Consider the following 10576-nt stretch of genomic DNA (forward strand, 5'->3'; position numbering starts at 1 on the left):
CTTTCGGCCATCCGGCCTTCATCAGTGTGAATTACAAGACGGTGCCTGCACTGATTTCAGTCAGTGCAGATTTCAGTCAAAGCCTAAATAAAAGATTTCACTAGCTGATGGACAGACCTGTGTGCGATCCACAACTTCTTTCTTTCTGTGATATTCGCTTGGACTGCGCACCAGAAAGGTAAGAGCGCAGTGGCAACCCTGTACTCTAAAATTGGAAAGAAATATTAATTTTTGATGTTTTAATGGCTTTATATTATTTCTAAGTACAGATTTTTGTTATTTATAACCTATGTGTTACAAAGTGTGTGCAGGACATTAAAAACATATCATCATGTGAATTTCATGTATACCTGGTAGTACCCGTTACATTAGGATAAGTCATTAAATATGAAGCCAAAAAAAAAAAAAAAAAAAAAAAAAAGATGTTAATCATTTATTTAAAGACGTTAAACATTGGCTGGGGTCAAATTGACCCCAAACATAACAGGAGGGTTAAATGCTTATATGTCATCTTAATCTTAAAACAACTGATTTATCTGTGAAGTTTAGATGAAATATAATTGACAGTAATTATATCAACCTTGGGTTTTGTTAATATATCCCTAACCAGTTTTTAGAACCTACTCATGAAACTTATGTATTGGATCAGGGAGGCTGTTTGTAACATGTAGCACCTATAATGACTTATTAACAGTTAACTACACTTTAAGAAAAGAGATGGACCAGTAGGTTCGGCTGCAGGAGCGTAGTTAGGTCTAATGTTGTTGTCTAATGTAACACTGAGTAACTGTCTACTACCAGACTTATAGAAAGGCAACAATTATATCCCGGGTCTAAATGTATTTTTGGGTTCGATTCTATCTTGGGTGCATCCTCTTAACCTGAATATTCAATATCAAACCAAATTCAAGTTAAATATAATCCAGTTCCAATCCAATATCTCAAATAACCAAAATAAAATACACAAAATAAACCACAACACCGTCCATCAAAGGAGAATGTCCTACCACTCAGTCACAAATTCAATCAATCAATCAATCAATCAAACTTTATTTATATAGCGTCAAATCACAACAGAAGTTATCTCATGACGCTTTACAGGTAGAGCAGGTAAAGACCATGCTCTACAAATTATAGTAGAGAAACAAGAAACCCAACAGATTCCCTCCTGAGCATGCTCTTGGCGACAGTGGCAAGGTAAAACTCCCCTTTAACGGGAAGAACCCTCAGGTAGAACCAGACTCAGGGTGGACGGTCATCTACCTCTACCGGTTGGGTGGGAGGGGAGAGAGAGAGACAAGGAGACAGAGACAGAGATAGGGACAAACTGGGACAGCAGACAACAGCAGAAACAGCAGGGTATCCTGAACAGGTAATCTAGATGGAAGTGACACGCAGCATCTAGCCATCTCATCTGCAGCTGGATGACCTTCCAGGATGAGCAGGACAGTTTGACCTAGACAAGACACAAAAAGCACAACGAAAGCAAAGGGGCAGTGGACTCTGGAACAAGCATGCACAAAAAAAAAGGGGTATGGGGGGGACAGGAAGAAGAAGAAAGGAAGAGGGGAGAGGAAGATTAGAAGAGAGGAAAGTGTTCAGAGCATGATATGAAGTCCCCCGACAGTCTAAGCCTATAGCAGCATAACTAAGGGCTGGTCCAGGGCAACCTGGGCCGACCCTAACTATAAGCTTTGTCAAAAAGGAAAGTTTTAAGTCTACTCTTAAAGATAGAGAGTGAATCTGCCCTCCGTACTGAGATAGGAAGATTGTTCCACAAACGGGGAGCCTGGAATTGGAAGGATCTGCCTCCCGATCTAGTTTTAGAGATTTTGGGAACCACCAATAAACCTGCATTTTGGGAGCGCAGTGCTCTGGCAGGGTGATAAGGAACTATGAGCTCTTTCAGATAAGATGGTGCCTGCCCATTAAGAGCTTTATAGGTGAGGAGAAGAATTTTAAATTCTATTCTAGATTCTACAGGTAGCCAATGTAAAGAAGCCAATATTGGAGTAATATGATCTCTTCTCCTAGTTCTAGTCAGCACACGTGCAGCAGCGTTTTGGACCAGCTGGAGAGTCTTTAACGACTTGCTGGTACAACCTGATAATAAGGAGTTACAGTAGTCTAACCTAGAGGTAACGAAGGCGTGGATTAATTTTTCTGCGTCACTCTGAGACAAGATATGTCGGACTTTTGAGATATTACGCAAGTGAAAAAAGGCGGTTTTAGAGATCTGTTTAATATGGGAGGTAAAGGACAAATCCGCATCGAAAATGACTCCGAGGTTCCTTACCGTGGAGCCGGGGGCCAAAGTAATGCCATCCAGAGTAGCTATGTCATTAGAAACTGATTCCCTAAGGTATTTAGGGCCGAACGACCTCCTCAATGAAGGAAAGGGCAAATTGGTTCAAAGTCCAGAGTCCAAGAAAATGTTGGTGAGCAAGGTAAGTGAATTCAGAGGTCCAGGTAAGTTTGGGCAGATCAGAGTTCCAGGGATATGGGCAAATGTGTGTGATGGTGATTGGGGGAGAGGGGGGTGAATTAAGTGCTGAGTGTGGGGGTGTCTGCTGATACTGGGCCTACCACACCGGAGAGTGCAGCAGAACCTGTCCAGTGATCCTGTAGTATCTTGAAATCTGTTTCTTCTAGATTGAAGGGGAATGGCTTGCCATCTACGTCACTGGAAGATCCTCTGAGACAAATAAAACAAAACAATCCAACCAAAGGAAAAAACCTGACCTGTCAACAGACAGGGTCAGAGAAATCTCATTAGTATCAACTATATGAGAAATCTTATTATCAATCATCTAATATCATGCAATTTACATTAACATGAAATTGAAAAAACAATTAAATAATATGCATCACTGCACATATTTCACTTTTAGTGTACATGCCCTTTAACACAGCAAAGTATAATTCTAAATTACATAACTGTCAATGAAATAAATAATATGTACATCAAGTGCAAAATAAAATGACATTTGCACATCCAATAGCATATTAAACCATACTGTAACCAATTGACTGCATGTACAAACTATAATATGATACCAGAAATAACATAGAATCCCTCAAAAAAGACAGTTGCTCTCACCGATTTCTGTGAATAGGCGGGACACAACACAAAATGGCGGCACCTGGTAGAATCGGGAAGATTCTAAACAAACATATAGCCTTGTGAGACTCAAGCGATTTCAATGAATTCTGCTCTGCTATTTACAGTAGCCAAGTTAGCTTTTACTCTAAAATGAACCAAAGTGACATAAACAGTTTACAGCGGGAAGGTATTTACCTCGCTTCTTGAAGAAAAAACGGAAATTCCCAACAAGTCCCGACAAGTCCAAGCTAGCGTTAGCAACCAGCTAGCAGCTTAACAACGGCTAACGGACAGAACGGACTTTCTAATATTTATTATTCCTTAGCGACCACTTCGGTAGCACTCCTATCGCCTTCAATAAACTCAGTTTCGAGTATTATTTCTCTGCTGTCCTCTATTTTTCCTGCTTTTCGCTCTTCGATGTCCACACGACTCCGCACACCACAGTCTCTCTCTCCGCTCCTACTCTTCTCGCACACTGTGTTGCGTCTTGCTCCCAACGAGACCAGAGCAAGTGGGCGGGACAAACGGCTACCAGCAGGTTGCTGTTTGGCTGAAAATTTTATGTCAACTGTTTCTTAGATACTCATTGGTTATTAAACATCCTCTTGACATTTTACATTACATTAGTTTGTCATTTCATAGATCAAATGTTCAAAACATAACAGTTGATTTTTTCCCACTTTCTCCTTTTTTTTTTTTTTTTAAATTTATTTTTGTAATCCATTACATTATGTGGGTTACATGTTCCTAATGTGGCTGAGGATGAGGAGCTCAGGGGACCTGTTCAGGAGCCACCCACAAAGAAAAGGAGAGCACTGAGAGAAGATACGCTGCACCATTTGGCACTAGAGGTAAGCACTTGCTTCTTGGTGTGATCTGAATCATATCATTAAATAAAATCTAATGAAGATGCTGGCCATATGATACCATGGTCCACACTCAAATGAATATTGTCATATGATGATATGAATAATTACAGTAAGTTTATTACACAATATAGGCTAGCTCTTCAGGTCATTGATTGTATTGAGACATGTTAAGACCTAATTCTTTCCATTTTTTAAAATTATATATCATTGCATAGGTATGTGACACCATTATGAGCCATACACAGGAGAGGTTTTCTTTCACCAAGCACCTTGTCAGCGCCACCCTCTTGCAAGAAGACTTGTTCCAACAACACAGCAGAAAGTTCCCAGATTCAGCACTGAAAACCACGGCGGAAGCCTATCCCTCATTGGACAAGGCCAGACTTCAAACAGAACTGTCCCTGATCTATGAGAATGAGGAGTTCCGGAGTTGCAGTGGTGCCCTGGCTCTCTATCAGGTTTTGATGGAAAATAACCTTCAAGACACATTCACCGAAACTCTAAGTCTTTAGAGAAGCTCTAAACTCTAAGTCTTTAGAGAAGCACCTCTCGGAGAGGTGCTTCTCTACTTTAAAGAGGATAAAAACTTTCCTTAGAAATACCATGGCACAAGATCGACTCAACGCTCTGGCTATGCTCTCCATCGAGAAAAAACTGACAAGGGACATTCCTGATTTCAACACCAAGGTCATTGAGAAATTTGCCTCTCAGAAAGAAAGACGAGCAAAGTTCTTGTACAAATAACTGTTGAATCAGAACTTTGTTATTATGGTTAGTTTTGGTTAGTGTTGTCACCAGAAGGGGGGGCACAGACCGAAAAGGGTTCAAAATAAGGCCAAGCCTTCCTTCCTTCCAGCTGCATAATCACTTCTCAACACCCTACTTCAATTTATTAGTGGATATCTATCTGGTGTCTGTCTCTCTCTGTGTCTGTCTGTCTGTCTGTCTGTCTGTCTGTCTCTCTCTCTCTCTCTCTCTCTGTGTCTGTCTGTGTGTGTGTGTGTGTTTCTCTCTCTCTCTGTGTCTGTCTGTGTGTGTGTGTGTGTGTGTGTCTCTCTCTCTCTCTGTCTGTGTCTGTCTGTGTGTGTCTCTCTCTCTCTGTGGCTGTCTCTCTCTGTGTGTCTGTGTGTGTGTGTGTGTGTGTGTGTGGGTGTGTATGTCTGTCTGTCTGTCTCTCACTCTCTGTGTGTGTGTCTGTCTCTCTCTCTCTCTGTCTCTCTCTCTCTGTGTCTGCCAGATAGACAGACAAACAGACAGTCAGACACAGAGAGAGTGAGAGACAGACACACAAACACACAGACAGAGAACAAACACACAAGTTCCGGAGTTTCAACAAGAGCAGCTGCATCAAAAAATGAGCTCCTAACATTTCTTCAACTTTGGGATGGAAAATTGAAACAAACCACAGAAATAATTTGATAAATAGGTGCCTAAAGGTACTTTGAAGAACCTGACCAAAGGACATCTCTCAACATCAAGATTTTGAAAGAAAAATCATAAGGAAAACTCCAAGCTAAAGGAAACTGATCAACTGACACCTTGGAACTACCTCAGTGGCCCTCTGTGGCCCTCTGTCAACGGCTGAGATAAGACTGAAAAACAAAAGACTGGTAAGCCTTCCGTCTTTGTACTGGAAATCTAGACCCTTTCTGTGGAAGAAAAAGGATTTTACCTTTCTATACCTGTCCTAAAAAAAAAAAAAAATATATATATATATATATATATATATATATATATATATATATATATATATATATATATATACACACATCTTAAAGCATTACTTAAGTCAAAACCCAAAGCAAAAAACCTAGCTAGCAGTGTCAGTTGACAGTTGGGAGCTTCTGTTGCCATGGAGACCACCACCCTCACAGCGGAATGCAAAGAAATACAATATCCTGCTAAATGTAAAAGCCTACAGGCCAAAAAGAAACACAAAGAAAAGACTCTACAAGAAAACCCTGAATGCCTGTACGTCGATTACACCCACCTTAATGGCAAGAGGATTAAAAACAACTTGATCTTCCACACCAAACATCCGGAACTATGGAGAAATGCTGTCTGTGACAGCTACCAACACACCTTCAAAGAGGGAATCGGCCGTGGTGGCAGAGTGACCATCTGTCAAGATGAGAGTCTGGACACTGAGGACCCTTTGCTGACTCTAACCTATTATAAAAACAAAGGAACAGTGCTGCTCCAAGGAAATCAGACCAACCTCAACTCGTTTGAGAAGATGTTCCACCAACTAAAAGCAGAAGTGGACAAGAACAGATCCAACTCAGCAACAGACTCAGAAGATCCCACTGACCGAGCAGACACAGAGGAATCAGAACAAGAGGAGGAAGAGGAGGAGAGAAAACCAACAGAAAAGAAAGACCCTGACTATACTCCTCCCTCAGCTCTGACTGAAAACCTGAGAGAATCCCTATCCTCACTAGAGCTGGACTTCACTGAGTTCAGAGAACTTATACTGACCAGACTCACAGAACTCAACAACATCCAGCAACTAAGAAAAGAGCTCCAACAGATGAAACACGACCATCAGAAGAGCATTGACGAGCTCAGACAGACCACCTACATCCTCCAAGAAGAAAACACCAGCCTGCGAGCCCAGATGGCAAAAATACAGGAGGACACAGGAAACAGAGAAAAGAGCCTCAGGAGACAACTGGAACACATGAAGAGTCAAGTACAAGTCAAAAGCCCCTGCACTCCGCACCGCCATTCCTCAGCCCACATGGCCACCACTGGCTCACAGACACAGCTCTCTACCGTCACCTCGGAACTGCTCCATCCTCCCCAACATCCACCTGGCGCACCACACCACCATCGGCACCTGGCACTTGCATGATGGACTGCACCTCAACAGAGACGGAGTCAGAATATTTGCCAAAACTCTTAAGGACGTCGCCCTTGGAAGAAACCCCAACCCCACCAGCTCAACAGATGACTACAGGACCCCCAGAGTCCCAAGAAACACACCATCACAACCAAGCTCTCGCCACCCAGCTCTACTTCGACGTCCCCCTCACCGTCCCCACCAACCTCCTGCACCCCAGACCCAGAAAGCCCCCCCTGTCAGCAGAGCCCCACTCCCTCAACAGCAGATGACCTACACTGCTGCTCTAACCAGACCAGCCCCCCAACCTGCACCCCTGCATGTATCAGAGCTGGACGAGATCAGACAGATGCTACGCAGTCTGTGCAGTACACTACTAGTAAGACAGATATAACACCAGTCATCCATCACATTGGTATGACTCCCAAATAGAATCCCATGTTTTATTTTATTTATTGTATTAACTTAATATAGTTCATTCTCATTTTTATTTTATCTTTATAAATTAATTATATATACATATATATATATATATTAAAAAAAATAAATAAAAAAAAACACATTTTACAACTTAGAACATCTTTCAAATGAAACAAATCCTAATCTAATAAGAAAATATATACCTCCTGCAAATCATTCTAATAAGTTCTCAAGGCCACCTATGTAAAAAAAAAAAAAAAAAAAAAATGGATTCTGTGTTTGTTCTATTCCGTCCTCTGTTGAGAATTTCAGTGAGTTCATTTAAAATAAGCTGTTGGAATATCCAGGGTCTTTACTCCTCAGTCTTTGGTCTGAAGAGTAAAACCTCGGAGTTTGTAAATAGTGTAAATAATAATGATATCATAATCCTATCGGAAACATGGTGTAAAGCTGATATACCCACCCACTGCCCTCCAAACTACAGAGAGATTATTGCCCCCTCCCAGAAATTACCTAGCGTTAACCGAGGCAGAGACTCAGGAGGACTCATCATATGGTACAAGTCATATTTACACAATTCGATAAAAATTCTCAAAATTGAAAAAAACTATATTTGGCTGAAAATAAAAAGAAACCTTATGCCCACACAGAAAGATATATACCTCTGTGCTCTTTACATTCCTCCATCTGAGTCCCCCTACTTCTCTGATGAAATATTCCCCTGCCTCCAGTCAGAGATATGCCACTACCAGGGACAGGGAAATATAATAATCTGTGGTGATTTTAACGCCCGAACTGGTACACATCCTGATGTCACCAATAGTCAAGGAGACAGTTTTATCACCCAGCAAACCCCTAGTAATCACCTCCATCTACCTCCTAGAAATAACTTTGACAATGTAATTAACAAGAATGGAAAAGAGCTATTACAACTCTGCAGAAGCCTCAGTCTATACATTATCAATGGTCGGATAAGAGGGGACTCCTTAGGAAGGTTCACTTACTGTTCAACTCTTGGCAACAGCACTGTCGACTATATGATCACAGACATGGACCCCTTTTCTTTTAATGCATTCACAGTCAAGCCCCAAACACCCTTATCAGACGACAACCAAATCACCCTCTTCCTCAAACAAAACAGCATCACACACACAAAACCTAACAAACTATTCAACATCCCCAGGACATACAAATGGGACCAAGACAGTACTGAACAATACCAACAAGCAAGCAACAGTGAAGAGATTAGATTATTACTAGAAGAGTTCATAGAATACCCCTACCCTCCCACACTTGAAGGCATATGTAAGGCCGTCCAAAACATAAATAAGATCTTTAAAAGAACAGCGAACAAAGCTAAATTGAAACTATGCACAAACAAAAGAAAAACAACAAAAAAGAACCACTGGTTTGACAAAGACTGTCAAAACCTGAAGAAACAGGTTAGAAAATTATCTAACCTGAAACACAAAGACCCTACAAACAACCACATACGCCTTCAGTACTGTGAGATTCTTAAGATATATAAAAATACAATTAGAAACAAAAAGATAAACCATACTGAGAAACAATTATGCCTACTTGAAGAGAGTATAGAATCGAACTCCTTCTGGGAGCAGTGGAGCTCTGTCTGTCAGTCTGAACATGAGGAGCTGGTCCTACAGGATGGAGACGTATGGACTGAACATTTTCAGACCTTATTTGGACCAATACCACCAAGAACCGACTCAGAAAGCAAACGAATACTTGAAAAATTACAAGATATGGAATTGATAATCAAAGACAACCAAGACCCCTTAGATCTCCCAATTACTATGAACGATTTACAAACAAAACTGAAGGCTCTCAAAAACAAAAAGGCATGTGGGCCTGATGGGATACTAAATGAAATGCTGAAATACAGCACAGAAAAATTCCAATTGGCTATTCTAAAATTATTCAACTTAATCCAGAGTGTAGGATATTTTCCCAAAAGCTGTAGTAATGGTCTTATTTCACCTATATTTAAAAGTGGTGACAAATTTGACCCTCAGAACTACAGAGGAATATGTGTCAGCAGCTGTTTGGGCAAGGTACTCTGCAGCATCATCAACTCCCGTATAGCTAAATTCCTCAGTGACCATAATGTCCTACATAAAAGTCAAATTGGATTCATACCTAACCATCGCACATCTGATCACTTATTTACCCTCAGCACTCTTATCAACACACATGTACACCAAAACAAAAATAAAATTTACTCATGTTTTGTAGATTTCAAAAAGGCCTTTGATTGTATTTGGCATGAAGGGCTCTTTTATCGACTGCTAGCAAGTGGCATAGGGGGTAAAACCTATAATTTAATTAAAACAATGTATCTTAATAACAGATGTGCAATTAAAATTGGAAACAAAAGAACCAATTACTTCAAACAGTACCGTGGGGTTAAACAGGGCTGTAATATGAGCCCAACCCTCTCCAACATATATATAAACACACTTGCAGAACAGCTGGAGAAATCCACAGCCCCTGGTATTCCTCTACAAGACACTGAGGTCAAATGCCTCATGTTTGCTGATGATCTGGTGCTCCTGTCTCCCTCCAGAGAGGGCTTACAGCAGAGCCTAGACATCCTCCACAAGTTCAGCCAGACATGGGCACTAACTGTAAATTTGAAAAAGACCAAAACATTGACCTTCCAAAAACGATCAAATTCTATGAAAACTAAATTCACACTGGGAGAAACAGAAATTGAACATGTAAAACATTATACATATCTAGGCTTGATTATCAATTCCACTGGACATTTTGGCATGGTTGTAAATGAACTCAAAGAGAAGGCAAGAAGGGCTTATTATGCCAACAAAAGAAAAATTCCAATTGATATTCCAATTAGGACCTGGCTCAAAATCCTAAATTCAGTGATACACCCAATAATATTATATGGCAGTGAAGTGTGGGGTCCATTAAGCAGCCAAGACTTCCCAAAATGGGAAAAACACCCACTGGAAGCCTTGCATGCAGATCTGTGCAAAGACATATTAAAAGTGCACAGACACACAGCCAATAACGCATGCAGAGCAGAACTTGGCCAATACCCTTTAATAATTAAAATTCAAAAACGAACAATTAAATTCTTTAAACACCTGCAATCCAGCGACCCCCACTCCAACCAGTACAAAGCCCTTCAGAGCCAAGAGTTGAGCAGAGATAAAAGTCCCCTCTACCAGCTGGTCCTGAAGCTCTGCCCACATATATATATATATTCAACTAGCAAGATGCACGATGCTTTCTATTCTCCCCTGCACCGAAAGGACTGAGCCCTAATTTCGTTGCATTATTATACGTATATGATTTTGC

At 40.8% G+C, this 10576-nt stretch overlaps 1 long non-coding RNA gene across 1 annotated transcript in view; it reads right to left on the minus strand.

The window, feature by feature from the left end:
* Positions 1-2163: 2163 nt before the first annotated feature.
* The window catches only part of LOC115357454 (uncharacterized), a 21791-nt gene continuing 13378 nt past the window's right edge, over positions 2164-10576 (minus strand). The window contains exons 3-4 of the long non-coding RNA XR_003928111.1: positions 3101-3163; positions 2164-2742 (exon numbers count right to left, since the gene is read on the minus strand). This is a non-coding gene — a long non-coding RNA (uncharacterized LOC115357454). The remainder of the gene's footprint in view (positions 2743-3100; positions 3164-10576) is intronic.

This window comes from Myripristis murdjan, chromosome 4, assembly GCF_902150065.1.
Source record: "Myripristis murdjan chromosome 4, fMyrMur1.1, whole genome shotgun sequence".
Taxonomy (NCBI): domain Eukaryota; kingdom Metazoa; phylum Chordata; class Actinopteri; order Holocentriformes; family Holocentridae; genus Myripristis; species Myripristis murdjan.